Source organism: Schistocerca cancellata, chromosome 4 (assembly GCF_023864275.1).
Source record: "Schistocerca cancellata isolate TAMUIC-IGC-003103 chromosome 4, iqSchCanc2.1, whole genome shotgun sequence".
NCBI classification, from domain to species: Eukaryota; Metazoa; Arthropoda; class Insecta; order Orthoptera; family Acrididae; genus Schistocerca; species Schistocerca cancellata.
Window position 1 is genome coordinate 768,130,189 of NC_064629.1, and position 14,970 is coordinate 768,145,158.

Genomic DNA, 14,970 nt, shown 5'->3' on the forward strand with positions numbered 1-14,970 from the left:
GAAATCAACACAAAAAATGGTTAAGTGAAATACATTAAATAATAAATGTAGGTGCTGATTTCAATCTGGACTATCCCAGTAAAGCACTTCGCTGATCCGTTCTAAGAAAGTCCTTCCGGCAGCGCTTCGGCGAATCGTTCGGTCAGGTAACGAGTGGCTGGCAGGTAAGAGCGGCGGGCACTTTTTGCGTGGCGCAGACGGGCTCTGCGCGCCTCGCGCCGGCTGGAGCGCGCTCCGGAGTCCGGTGTTCGGGATCGATGCTGGCATCAGTATGCGGGCCGCAGCACGCCGCGCCACGCGTAGCCGGAGCCTGCCCGCGCCGGGACACGCGCAGCCTGGGCCGCGGATACATCACCTGCTGAGCAAACCGCCAGCCCCTAAGTCGGGATTCCGACTCCAAAACACGTTCCACGCCACACCGCATCGTTTACCGCTAACGAAGGTACGTCCGTCGGCGTGTTTTCGCTGATATGTGATTGGTTCGGGGAATGTATGACTAATAGAAACTGGTACCTTATATTGGACGGGGAATGCTTCACAGAAAAAAAGTAGCACCGGGTGTTCCCCAAGGAACCGAAATAGAGTCTCAAATGTTCACAATATATAGGAGGGGCGTTCAGTAAGAAAGACAACACATTTATTTTCTCCACCAGTTATGGAAATGCGAAATTTTTTGTGGGACATCGTGGAATATTCCCAATTCAGTCCCTACAGTTTAATGAAGTTCCGATAGGTGGCAGCTCTATACGTACCCTTCAAAATGTAATGTCTATAAACGGTGGTGCTCCCTAAGGAGAGAGCTGTCACTGAGTTTCTTTTGGCGGAAAACCAGAAAATCGCAGATATTCAGAGGCGCTTGCAGAATGTCTGCAGAGACCTGGCAGAGAACAAATGTCCTGTGAGCCTTTGGTCGAGGCGTATGTCATCATCACAACAAGGTCACCCAAACCTGTCCCATCTCCCGTGTGCCACCCAGCTGCACGCAATGTGAATCTTGCAATATTGGAACGTGCGGACAGTCTCATTCGAGAGGATTAACGGATCACAAGCAAACACCTAGCTGCTCAACTGAACCTCTGTATTGGTAGTGTATGTTGGTAGTGTTTACACTTTCGTCTACCTGTTGGGAGCATGCCAGTGTGGCCGAGCGGTTCTAGGCGGTTCAGTCTGGAACCACGCGACCGCTCCGGTCGCAGGTTCAAATCCTGCCTTGGGCATGGATGTGTGTGATGTCCTTACGTTAATTAGGTTTAAGTAGTTCTACGTTCTAGGGGACGGATGACCAAAGAAGTTAAGTCCCATAGTGCTCAGAGCCATTTGGACCATTTTGAAACCTGTTGGGATACCCAAAGGTGTGTGGCGACTGTATTCCTCGCCTCCTAAAGAAGACCGTAAAGAGCAACGAAGGACCGTCTGTGCGGTATTGCATGCGCGTTACGAGGATGATCGCGAAAATTTTTGTCGAACGTCGTTACAAGTGATGAATCATTGTTTCATCACTTTGAACTGGAAACAAAACGACAGTCCATGTAGTGGCGCTACGCGAGGTAGCCATGCGGTCTAAGGGCGCCTTTCCACGGTTCGCGCGGCTTCCCCCGTCGGAGGTTGGACTCCTCGTTTCGGCATGGGTGTGTGTGTTGTCGTTAGCGTAAGTCAGTTTAAGTTATATTAAGTAGTGTGTAAGCCTAGGGATCGATGACCTGAGCAGTTTGGTCCCATAGAAATTACCACATATTTCCAATTTCCATGGAGTGGCACCACAACACCTATCTTCTGTAGAAAAATTTCATGTTCACCCACTCAGCAGGTAAAGTATAGCGACGGCCGTCTGGGCCTCTGAAAGGGTTATTCTGTTTGATGTCCCCCCTTATGGTGCAACGGTCACCTCTGAAATGTGCTGTGTTACCCTCAGGAAATTGAAGAAGCAACACAGTTCTGTCTCATGAAATTGAAGAAATGTCTTCAGCGTGTTTGTCGCCACAAAAATGCAAACTACGCAAGGCCTCACACAAATATGCACACCCAAGAGGAGCTCACAAAGCTTCATCGGATTGTTCCTCCTCGTGCACGCTACAGTCCGGATCTCGCACCTTCCGAATTCCATCTGTTTGGCCCAATAAAGGATGCACTCTTCGGGAAGCAGTGTGTGGGAAATCGAAGGCTATTAATGCAACAAGACGTTCATTTAGACATCGACCAGTAGATTGTAAAAATACGGGCATACAGGCCCTTCCAGTAAGGTGGCGTGAGACTTCCTCATTGACCGGATATTATGTTGAAATATAGTGTTTTGTAGCCAAAACAGAGGGGAATAATATCGTCTACTGTAATCCGGAATAAAACCAACCTATTTTCAGAAAAAAGTGTGTTGTATTACTTATGAACAACTCTCGTCCAAATGTGTTATCAGACAGGTTCGGGTTTCCTGCAAGATTGGCAGCCGACTAAGCTGTTGTCTAAGGGACGATGTTGTCTTTGAGCGATCGTGAGTAATTATAGAAACACATGGACAAATTCTCCACTAAATATAATGAATGGCAGCTCTATTCTCATATGGACAGTTGTAAGGCAGTACCTGTAATATAGACAAACAAGTCAGATGCTGACAGTTATAAATACTACCAAATCATCAGTTTCATAAGTCATGCTTGCAAAATACAAAAAAAATGGTTCAAATGGCTCTGAGCACTATGGGACTTAACTTCTAAGGTCATCAGTCCCCTAGAACTTAGAACTAATTAAACCTAACTAACCTAAGGACATCACACACATCCATGCCCGAGGCAGGATTCGAACCTGCTACCGGAGCGGTCGCGCGATTCCAGACTGTAGCGCATAGAACCGCTCGGCCACCAGGGCCGGCTGCAAAATACAAACACGATTAATTTGCTGAGGTATGGAAAAACTGGTAGAAGATGACCTAGGGGTAGATTAGTTTGGGTTTCAGAGACCTCTAAGAACACGGTGGGAATACTTGACCATACGACTTAAGAAATGCGTCGAAGAAAAGCAAAATCTACGTTTATAGCTTTTGTACATTTAGAGGAAGCTTTTGTCAATGTTCACTGGAATACACTATTTTAGCTCCTAAACGCGTGTAGGTAAAACACAGGGAACGAATAGTTGTTTGTAACTTGTACAGAAACCAGAATGCAGTTATAAGAGTCGAAACTCTTGAAAGGAAAGTTTGTGGTTGAGAAGGAGGTGCTAGAGGGTTGTACCCCATTCCCATTGTTGTTCAGTCTGAACGTTGAGCAAATGGTGATAGAACCCAACAACAGATTTGGAGAAGAAATTAAATTTCAGCAAGCAAAAATAAATACTCTACGGACACGTCCGAAAGAACAGACACCATATCCATGTAAGTATATACACTCCTGGAAATGGAAAAAAGAACACATTGACACCGGTGTGTCAGACCCACCATACTTGCTCCGGACACTGCGAGAGGGCTGTACAAGCAATGATCACACGCACGGCACAGCGGACACACCATGAACCGCGGTGTTGGCCGTCGAATGGGGCTAGCTGCGCAGCATTTGTGCACCGCCGCCGTCAGTGTCAGCCAGTTTGCCGTGGCATACGGAGCTCCATCGCAGTCTTTAACACTGGTAGCATGCCGCGACAGCGTGGACGTGAACCGTATGTGCAGTTAACGGACTTTGAGCGAGGGCGTATAGTGGGCATGCGGGAGGCCGGGTGGACGTACCACCGAATTGCTCAACACGTGGGGCGTGAGGTCTCCACAGTACATCGATGTTGTCGCCAGTGGTCGGCGGAAGGTGCACGTGCCCGTCGACCTGGGACCGGACCGCAGCGACGCACGGATGCATGCCAAGACCGTAGGATCCTACGCAGTGCCGTAGGGGACCGCACCGCCACTTCCCAGCAAATTAGGGACGCTGTTGCTCCTGGGGTATCGGCGAGGACCATACGCAACCGTCTCCATGAAGCTGGGCTACGGTCCCGCACACCGTTAGGCCGTCTTCCACTCACGCCCCAACATCGTGCAGCCCGCCTCCAGTGGTGTCGCGACAGGCGTGAATGGAGGGACGAATGGAGACGTGTCGTCTTCAGCAATGAGAGTCGCTTCTGCCTTGGTGCCAATGATGGTCGTATGCGTGTTTGGCGCCGTGCAGTTGAGCGCCACAATCAGGACTGCATACGACCGAGGCACACAGGGCCAACACCCGGCATCATGGTGTGGGGAGCGATCTCCTACACTGGCCGTACACCACTGGTGATCGTCGAGGGGACACTGAATAGTGCACAGTACATCCAAACCGTCATCGAACCCATCGTTCTACAATTCCTAGACCGGCAAGGGAACTTGCTGTTCCAACAGGACAATGCACGTCCGCATGTATCCCGTGCCACCCAACGTGCTCTAGAAGGTGTAAGTCAACTACCCTGGCCAGCAAGATCTCCGGATCTGTCCCCCATTGAGCATGTTTGGGACTGGATGAAGCGTCGTCTCACGCGGTCTGCACGTCCAGCACGAACGCTGGTCCCACTGAGGCGCCAGGTGGTAATGGCATGGCAAGCCTTTCCACAGGACTACATCCAGCATCTCTACGATCGTCTCCATGGGAGAATAGCGGCCTGCATTGCCCGCGAAAGGTGGATATACACTGTACTAGTGCCGACATTGTGCATGCTCTGTTGCCTGTGTCTATGTGCCTGTGGTTCTGTCAGTGTGATCATGTGATGTATCTGACCCCAGAAATGTGTCAATAAAGTTTCCCCTTCCTGGGACAATGAATTCACGGTGTTCTTATTTCAATTTCCAGGAGTGTAGTTCTGGCAATACCGGCCATGACCTTCTTCTTCTGTGCGGATGCGCACATATTGCCCGAACTCTTACGGGACTTCGTAAGAATGTCTTCCACGAGTAAAGAGTGTGTTGGATAGGGACACTACGAATGTAGTGTGTGGACAGATAAGTTGAGAATGTGAGTCTCGTGGGAGGCGCGCGCGAGATAGTCCCTGCAGTCGCACTATCCTCTGTACCCTCGGTGGCTCAGATGGATAGAGCGTCTTCCATGTAAGCAGGAGATCCCGGGATCGAGTCCTGGTCGGGGCACGCATTTTCACTTGTCCCCGTTGATATATATCAACGCCCGTTAGCAGCTGAACGTATTAATATATAATTATAATTTCGTTCTAGACGGCTGCAGGTCATCAATGGTGTCTGTTCTTTCGAACACCATATCCATATACGTATATGTATCCATTCATGACTATTGCGCATTCCGACGGATTTGGGTAATTACAGCAAGACAAGGCGGTACCACACACGTCCAGAATTGCTACAGAGTGGCTCCGGGAACACTCTTCTGAGTGCCTTCTTATGCCTTGCAACGTGCTGTACAGAAGAGCTCTTCACCCCTAGTATTCTTAAGGATTTATGGACAGCCCGGCAGGATTCATGGTGTCAGTTCCCTCCAGCACTACTTCGAACATTAGTCAAGTCCATGCCAGGTCGTGCTGCGGCAGTTCCGCAGGCACACGGGTGCCCTACACGATTTTAGTCACGTGTACCAGTTTCTTTGTCTCTTCAGTGTATGATTATGTAGATGTAGACATAAACTCCCAACATGAAGCAACAAGGATACAGCCTGAAACAATGTTGTGCACACATAAGTGCGAAACCATATACGAGCGATTCCCTTAGTCTCAGGTAGAGCGCCAGCCTCGCTCTCACACACACATTATACTAATGATCTCGTTGTACGCTTCCTCGCTGCCGAACTATCCCCTTACTTCGACAGAATTCCTACCTGTGAATGCTAAATTGTGCTGGCCGGAGTGGCCGAGCGGTTCTAGGCGCTACAGTCTGGAACCGCTACGGTCGCAGGTTCGCATCCTGCTTCGGGCATGGATGTGTGTGATGTCCTTAGGTTAGTTAGGTTTAAATAGTTCTAAGTCCTAGGGGGCTGATGACCACAGCTGTTAAGTCCCATAGTGCCCAGGGCCATTTGAACCATTTTGCTAAATTGTAATTTGCCACGGCTCGACGAGTATTTTCTGTGAAAGACAATGAAATGAACACCCTTAGCTGCTTGCAGGCGTTGACGTACGTCAACGGGGACAGATGAAAATGTGTGCCCCGACCGGGTATCGAACCCGGGATCTCCTGCTTACATTGCAGACGCTCTATCCATCTGAGCCACCGAGGACACAGAGGATAGATCGACTGCACGGATTTATCTCTGGCACGCCTCCCGCGAAACCCACATTCTCGACGTATTGTCCCGCACTACATCCGTAGTGCCCCTGGCCATTATACTCATTACTCGCGGCGCGTTGCCGATTCCGTAAGAGTTCGGGCACTATTTCTGCATTCGCACAGAAGAAGAAGATGGTCAAGTGACCGGTGAGCCTTAACTATACATGTATACTAAGATGGTATCTGTTCTTTCGGACATGTCAGAATGAACAGATACCATCATAGTATATATTAAGTGAAAGACGTTCATCAGCTTGATTTGGCTCAACTTGATCGTAAGGCGTTCTTGATTAAGTCCTGATTCTCTTAGGAGTGTCCATTGGATGGAGGCTGTCAGAAACTCCTCGCTATGATTGTTTAAACGGTAAGTTTGTAGGTTCTCTTGTTGCTCGGTTAAGAGTACGCACCCGCAACAAGGTGCACACATAACGACAAAGGTACAGCACAAAACTTCTCTATCATTCTGTAGCTGTCGGAATTGTTCAGTGACACGACACGTACACATGTCCGCTAATCAACATATATCTCGAGCAGTTTAGCATAACAGTGAAGTGCCTGTGTGTACTTCTATTTTGTGGTCAGAGATTTAGTATCTTATTAAAATTTCAGTGAAGTGAAAGTCAATAATCCTAAATTTATGTACTTCTCAGTTAAGTATTGTTTTTACTGTCGAGTAAAATAATGTATGGTGACAATTGAGCAAGAAGAGAATGTGTTCAAGGCGGCACTATCAATCATACACTCCTGGAAATTGAAATAAGAACACCGTGAATTCATTGTCCCAGGAAGGGAAAACTTTATTGACACATTCCTGGGGTCAGATACATCACATGATCACACTGACAGAACCACAGGCACATAGACACAGGCAACAGAGCATGCACAATGTCGGCACTAGTACAGTGTATATCCACCTTTCGCAGCAATGCAGGCTGCTATTCTCCCATGGAGACGATCGTAGAGATGCTGGATGTAGTCCTGTGGAACGGCTTGCCATGCCATTTCCACCTGGCGCCTCAGTTGGACCAGCGTTCGTGCTGGACGTGCAGACCGCGTGAGACGACGCTTCATCCAGTCCCAAACATGCTCAATGGGGGACAGATCCGGAGATCTTGCTGGCCAGGGTAGTTGACTTACACCTTCTAGAGCACGTTGGGTGGCACGGGATACATGCGGACGTGCATTGTCCTGTTGGAACAGCAAGTTCCCTTGCCGGTCTAGGAATGGTAGAACGATGGGTTCGATGACGGTTTGGATGTACCGTGCACTATTCAGTGTCCCCTCGACGATCACCAGTGGTGTACGGCCAGTGTAGGAGATCGCTCCCCACACCATGATGCCGGGTGTTGGCCCTGTGTGCCTCGGTCGTATGCAGTCCTGATTGTGGCGCTCACCTGCACGGCGCCAAACACGCATACGACCATCATTGGTACCAAGGCAGAAGCGACTCTCATCGCTGAAGACGACACGTCTCCATTCGTCCCTCCATTCACGCCTGTCGCGACACCACTGGAGGCGGGCTGCACGATGTTGGGGCGTGAGCGGAAGACGGCCTAACGGTGTGCGGGACCGTAGCCCAGCTTCATGGAGACGGTTGTGAATGGTCATCGCCGATACCCCAGGAGCAACAGTGTCCCTAATTTGCTGGGAAGTGGCGGTGCGGTCCCCTACGGCACTGCGCAGGATCCTACGGTCTTGGCGTGCATCCGTGCGTCGCTGCGGTCCGGTCCCAGGTCGACGGGCACGTGCACCTTCCGCCGACCACTGGCGACAACATCGATGTACTGTGGAGACCTCACGCCCCACGTGTTGAGCAATTCGGCGGTACGTCCACCCGGCCTCCCGCATGCCCACTATACGCCCTCGCTCAAAGTCCGTCAAGTGCACATACGGTTCACGTCCACGCTGTCGCGGCATGCTACCAGTGTTAAAGACTGCGATGGAGCTCCGTATGCCACGGCAAACTGGCTGACACTGACGGCGGCGGTGCACAAATGCTGCGCAGCTAGCGCCATTCGACGGCCAACACCGCGGTTCCTGGTGTGTCCGCTGTGCCGTGCGTGTGATCATTGCTTGTACAGCCCTCTCGCAGTGTCCGGAGCAAGTATGGTGGGTCTGACACACCGGTGTCAATGTGTTCTTTTTTTCCATTTCCAGGAGTGTATTTTCAACTAGTGATAGAACTGAAGTGAGATTCAGAAAGCACCAGGACTTGTCGACATTTGAAAATTGATTTTTATAGGAATGTGTTACGATTTATGAATAGAGCACTTCCGAAACCGGAAGAGCGAACAAATTATGAACTGCAGTCGACATCATATTAAACCTCACCTAAATTTTTAAATTCCTAAGAGTTATTAACAGTCTGCATAAGTCCCTACGCGCTGTAGTACGCTGGACGAGTGGATGACACCTATGTGAAATTCTTTGAATAAGTTTCACCTGCTTAATCTAAGTGACGACAGTTGGCGGTGAACTTCTGCTGATTTATCGTCTTGTTGATGAAATAGCTAGAGACGGTAGATCGGTGTTAACCTAAAGTCTGTGCCGCTTGTACTTTCTTCAGATAGCCCGCTAGCCTTGAGAAGACGTACAATGTCATCGGGATCATTCCAGCGATGAAAAGTTCGTGCTACCAGTTAACTGAGGCGAATTATCTTCAATTGGATAGTTGATGAATCCCCCCAAAATAACGAACTTGACTTCAGAGATTGGTCTGAACGGGGCGTTTCATAAACCACTAACAATTTTTTTTTGGAAATTCGGGGTAAGGTCTTATGAGACCAAACTGCCGAGGTCATTGGTCCCTAAGCTTAGACACTACTTCATCTAACTTAAACTAACTTACGCTAAGGACGACACACACACCCATGCCCGAGGGACGACTCGAACCTCCGACGGGGGGAGCCGTGCAGACCGTGACAAGACGACTGAGACCGTTCGGCTACCCAGCGTGGCTAAGCCACTAACAGCTAGAACGGCTGAAATCAACTGTAAATGTGCTTAAATTATAATATAGGGTAGTCATACAGTCCACTCGAAGAGCACCGTGTCAGCAGCCACAACTCGACCTGTCAAGCGATGTGAAAACGTGCAGGGTCGCCACATTTGAAAGCAATTGCAGCACGTCGAGAGAGGTGATACAAATGACTGTTATCTGAGCGAAGACACAGAACAGAACACTTTAACATTGTCGGAATTTCTGAAGTGTTCAGCAGGTATATGTGGATTCTCTTGCCCCAATTTGCGTGAGATTAATCGTCTAAACTTTCCCGAAATATGAAAACTGTCTCGTCATTGACGATTAATTCGCTTGCACATAGACATTTTTAAGATGGTTGTGCATATCAATGCAGAACTGCTGACTACGCAATTTGTCTTCGTGGCTAATGGCTTGTAGCAGCTGAAAAATATGAAGCTTCACTCCTAATCGCTTTTCGAGAATTTTCCAGGCTGTTAGCTGAGTGATGTTTAGTTCTCCAGTAGCAAGACAGGGAGAGTTTGTAAGACATCGCATCATGGTGGCCCTCACACGATTCACTATCTGTTCTCACAGGCTCGATCAACCCGAACGTTTTGCATCGCATAAACAACCATCATCTTCATATTATTTGTACCACTTATTGTGTTGTTCTAAAATGGTGGTGTCTTGTGAAACTTGCCAAATAGCAACTGATTGGCAACAGGCAAATTCTAGAACACAAAACGCACTTATTACCCGTAATAATAATTACGTGCTATATAATTTGTTAATGTTGCGTTTTACCATTTACCTATACTGACTTTTTAAAATCTTTCACAGACTTTGTAATTACCCTGTATCGTATCTGTCTGAATACCAGTCAATGCCTTTTATCTGTCAAAGTATATATGTTCCTCTAGCACCATCTGAAGGTCGTTGTGCTGGCCTCATTACGTTGTAGGTGTACAAACCGTACTAGTGAGATTGTCACTGTGTTTGGTGGTGTAGTGTAAGTACTACCGGTAAATATGACTCAGAGGAAGCCAATAAATCCTGTGAACATCGTTAAGCCGCTGCGCGGGAAGGTATGGCTACTGTGCACACTGCAGAATGAAGAGTGGAGGATGAGCCGTCTGCATGAATGTCGCATCATGTCATGTGCTCTGAGGACCTAACAGAAACAAATACCGACACACTGAAGAGGAATAATGGCTATGCATCTTAAGACAGAGGAGAAGTAGCAAATCGGTATGAGAGTTCCAAAACTTCGGGAATGCTGTATCTGACAACTGAAGGGACTACAAACCAAAGTGAATAAGCACCTTAACCCCAAAAAGTATCACGCAAAAGTACGGTTCGCTGTATTGATAACCAAACATTGTGCAATATTTCTGGTGATTATTATAACTGCCGCTACAACGCTTACAATAAAAAATACTAAATAGCAGCTGTAGTTTCATATTTTCGAAATCATGCTGCAAGGTAATTTTACAATACCTGTCCAGCGACTGGAAGACTTCATGTCACTTCAAGGGAGACAAAATATTAAATTTTACGGATTAAAATCAATATGCAATAGTACAGTATGGAAGAGCTGGACATAGTGGTTTAATAGTCCCCTACTGACGCATTCGAACGTGTATTCTAGTAGCTACTAGACAATCGACAATTTACGCTTTTCTTGGCGTTTTACGAGTGCTTTAAAAGAAGAACGTAACGTGTCGTCCATGTGGATCTCTACTTCAGGGCGTCTCCACACGTCTTCACTGGTCATCAGGCTTAGTTCTAAGAGGGACACATCACTAAAGAAAATTCTATTCCAGTCACTGAAATTCGAGGCCGAAGATGTGTCCAGAATTGGCAAAGACAGCGGTACGATACCAGTCTGACAGTCACCCGCCATACTGCGCGACAGCTGGGATTTATGGCTGTAGGTGTTATTTCATTTGACAGCAGAATCCCTTCCATTATCATCCGTGGCACCCTCACGGCACAACGATACGTCTACAGCCACGCGGAGTGGCCGCACGGTCTGAGACGTCATGCACGGACTGGGCGGCCCCTCACGCCGGAGGTTCGTGTCCTCCTTCAGGCATGGGTGTGCGTGTTGTTCTCAGCATAAGTTAGTTTAAGTAGTGTGTAAGTCTAGGGACCGATGACCTAAGCAGTTTGATCCCTAAGGAATTCACACACATTTGATACTTCGACAATATACGAAGGGTGTCCAGGAAGTAAGTTCCGATCGGTCGCGAAATGGTCACCACAGTGAAAACCCGATGAAGCTTTGCACAGATGTGTTGGGTAGTGACTCTAGTATGACCGCCGATCGCACCGCGACGCTCTTTTCAGTTGTCAGCGCACTGTGAGCGAGTAATGGTGCCTAGAACAACGATGTCTCCAGTAGGAGGGTTCGCTAAGAGGCTTCGCCTTAATGAATGCAGCACACCTAACACAACTGCCACGCACTTCTTTCTTCATGGCAATTTTCAGCCGCACTCTGCAGGGGCAGTGAAGACGCTCCTGCGGCCTTTTCGGTGGGAAGTGTTCGATCACCCACAAAGCAGCCCTAATTGGCTCGTCCTGAGTGTCATCTCTGTTCACATGAAACGCTGGATACGAAGACAACACTTGGGCGCAGGCTACGGGCTATAGACCAGCATAGAGAATTATCGGGAAGCATAGGCGGCTGCCTTCTGTGACGATGGTGTTGGTAATTGGGTATAAAGCTCCGACAGATGTCTAAGTCGGAGCGGCGACTATGTACAGAAGTACCTGGAAAGTGTAGCGTTCTCTTGCAGATAAAATGTTTCTGATTTTCACTATGGTTTCCATTTAGTGACCGAACGGAACTTACTTTCTTGACAACCCTAGTAATACGCCCCGTTTTCTTTCCTCCGCGGGAAGCCGTGCTGGGATTTCCTTCCAGCAAGGAAGGTGAGAGTTTGTAAGGCTTGTCTTCGTGCTTGCCTAACAGTACGTTGGCCAGCAAGGGCCCTCCATCCATCCCGGGAGTTTGACGATCTAAGCCGCCAACTGGACATAATTCGGCACGATACCACTCAGGAAGAAATCCAGCAACCCTATCAATCAATGTCAACACCAATAACCGCTTACATAAGGGCCAGAGGTGGTCCAACGCGTTATCGACTTCCTCAGTCTATGAAGCTCTTTGCCTTGAATAAATCATCCAGTTTTTCTGAAATTGTAATCATTTGTTTGTCTGCACATGTCCATCACATCAACCGATTCCATCTCATTCGGATAATTCCTTCGTGGTGCCCTGCTTTTTTTTTTTTTAATATATTTGAACAGGATCTGAATACATGCGACCGCCGTCTTTCGCAGCTTCGGAGTACGTCTGTCGTCGAGCTTGCACACACCTGAAGTCTCTTGCTTACATCGTAACATGTTTTTGCCCTTCGTACGTCTTTCGTAAATTAACAATATTCCTCTGTTTATTTAATTAATGGGTTTACTGCAAAGCCGCGCGGGATTAGCCGAGCGGTCTATGGGCGCTGCAGTCATGGACTGTTCGGCTGGTCCCGGCGGAGGCTCGAGTCCTCCCTCGGGCATGGGTATGTGTGTTGTCCTTAGAATAATTTAGGTTAAGTAGTGTGTAAGCTTAGGGACTGAGGACCAGAGCAGTTAAGTCCCATAAGATCTCACACACATTTGAACATTTTGTTTACTGCATAGCGTTATTATTGTAGTGAAGCCTTCATGACCCGTAAACTCCTCCTAGTACTAGTTATGCCTGAATATGATTTCAGTTATTAATATGTAATAAGGTACAATCGCCGTTTCGCGCCAGAACATTAATGGTTCCCCTACGTCTTTACTGTCGAGTAAGATCCATTCTCAAGGCTCGCATTCCAGTCTCAGCTTTCGTGATTCACTGTTTGTGCCACATGGTCCGGTTGCTACCTCTGCCTCCATGCTAATCTGCTTCCTGTTCACTGTCAGTTTATACTGTAACACTGCTTAGTGCAGCTAACTGATTTCGGCTGTCTGCCGAGCTTCAACAAACTCAGAACGAGGGACACTTCTACATCTACGTCTACATAGATAATCCGCAAGCTGCAGTACGGTGCATGGCGGAGGGTACCCTGTACCACTATTTGTCATTTACCCTCTTGTACAATGAAAATTTTTGGTGAGAATTATGGGACTAAACTGCTGAGGTCATCGGTCCCTAGGCTTACGCACTACTTAATCTAACTTAAATTAACTTACACAAAGGACAACACACACACACACACATGCCCGATGGAGGAATCGAATCTCCGACGGAGAGGAAACCGCGCGAACCATGACAAGACGCCCGAGACCGCACGGCTACCTCGCGCGGCTTATCCTCCTGTCCCACTCGCAAATAGATGGAGGGAAAAACGATTGTCTGCAGCCGGCCAGAGTGGCCGAGCGGTTCTAGGCACTCAGTCTGGAACATCGCGACCGCTACGGTCGCAGGTTCGAATCCTGCCTCGGGCATGGTTGTGTGTGATGTCCTTAGGTTAGTTAGGTTTAAGTAGTTCTAAGTTCTAGGGGACTGATGACCCCAGAAATTAAGTCCCATAGGGCTCAGAGCCATTTGAACCATTATGATTGTCTGTACCCCTTCTTATGAGTCCTAATTTCTCGTACCTTATCTTCATGGTCTTATGCACGATGTACGATGGCGGCAGTAGATCCGTTCGGCAGTCAGCTTCAAATGCCGGTTCTCTAAATTATCTCAGTAGTGTTTTTTCACAAGAACGCCGCCTACCCTCTAGAGACTCTCATTTGATTTCCCGAAGCATCTCCGTAACACATACGTATCGTTCGAACCTACCGGTAACAAATGTAGTCGCCTGCTTCTGAATTGTTTCGATGTCTTCCTTCAATCCGACCTGGTACGGATCCCAAACACTGGAGCAGTACTCAAGAATAGGTCGCACAAGCGTCCTATATGCGGTCTTCCTTCAAGTGGACCACTTTTCCTAAAATTCTTTCACTAAACCTAAGTCACCATTTGCCTTCCCTACCACAGTTTTCACATACTCGTTCCACCTCACACCGCTCTGCAACGTTACACCCAGATATTTAAACGACTTGACCGTGTCAAGCACAACACTAGTCATACTGCATCCGAAAATTACAGGTTTGTTCTTCCTATTCATACTAATTAACTTGCATTTTTCCGCATTTAGGGGTAGCTGCCATTCATCACACCAACTGGAAATTTTGTCTAAGTCGTTTAGTATTCCCTCAACTTCGACACCGTACCTTACACCACAGCATCATCAAAAAACAACCGCAGATTGTTATCCACCCATCCTCCAAATCATTTGTGTATACAGAGAGCAACAGCGGTCCTATCACACTTCCCCGGGGCACTTCTGACGATACCCTCACCTCTGATGAACGCTCGCCTTCGAGGACAACATACTGGGTACTATTAAGTCTTCGAGCCACTCACATATCTGTAAGTTTATTCCATACGCTCGTACGTTAGTTAACAGCGTGCAGTGGGGCACCGTGTCAAATGCTTTCAGGAAATCTAAAAATATGATATCTGGCGGTTGCCCTTTATCCATAGTTCTCAGTAAATCATATGTGTAAAGAGCAAGCCGAGTTTCGCACAAGCGATGCTAAAACCATGCCTATTAATGGACAATGTTTTGTCACAAAATCGACGATCGTCCTTCAGATTGGTAACTGAGAAATTTGGCAGTAAGGAGGATAGGGATAATATCACCATTTGCAAAAATTAGTGTTAGTAGAAAATTTGGTGCCCATAGGA

At 47.8% G+C, this 14,970-nt stretch overlaps 1 protein-coding gene across 1 annotated transcript in view; it reads left to right on the top strand.

Moving 5' to 3' along the window:
* The first annotated feature begins 329 nt into the window (after window positions 1-329).
* LOC126183736 (uncharacterized) overlaps window positions 330-14,970 on the top strand; it is a 1,106,726-nt gene continuing 1,092,085 nt past the window's right edge. The window contains exon 1 of the mRNA XM_049925942.1: window positions 330-442. The gene's annotated coding sequence lies outside the window, so the exon portion shown is untranslated. The remainder of the gene's footprint in view (window positions 443-14,970) is intronic.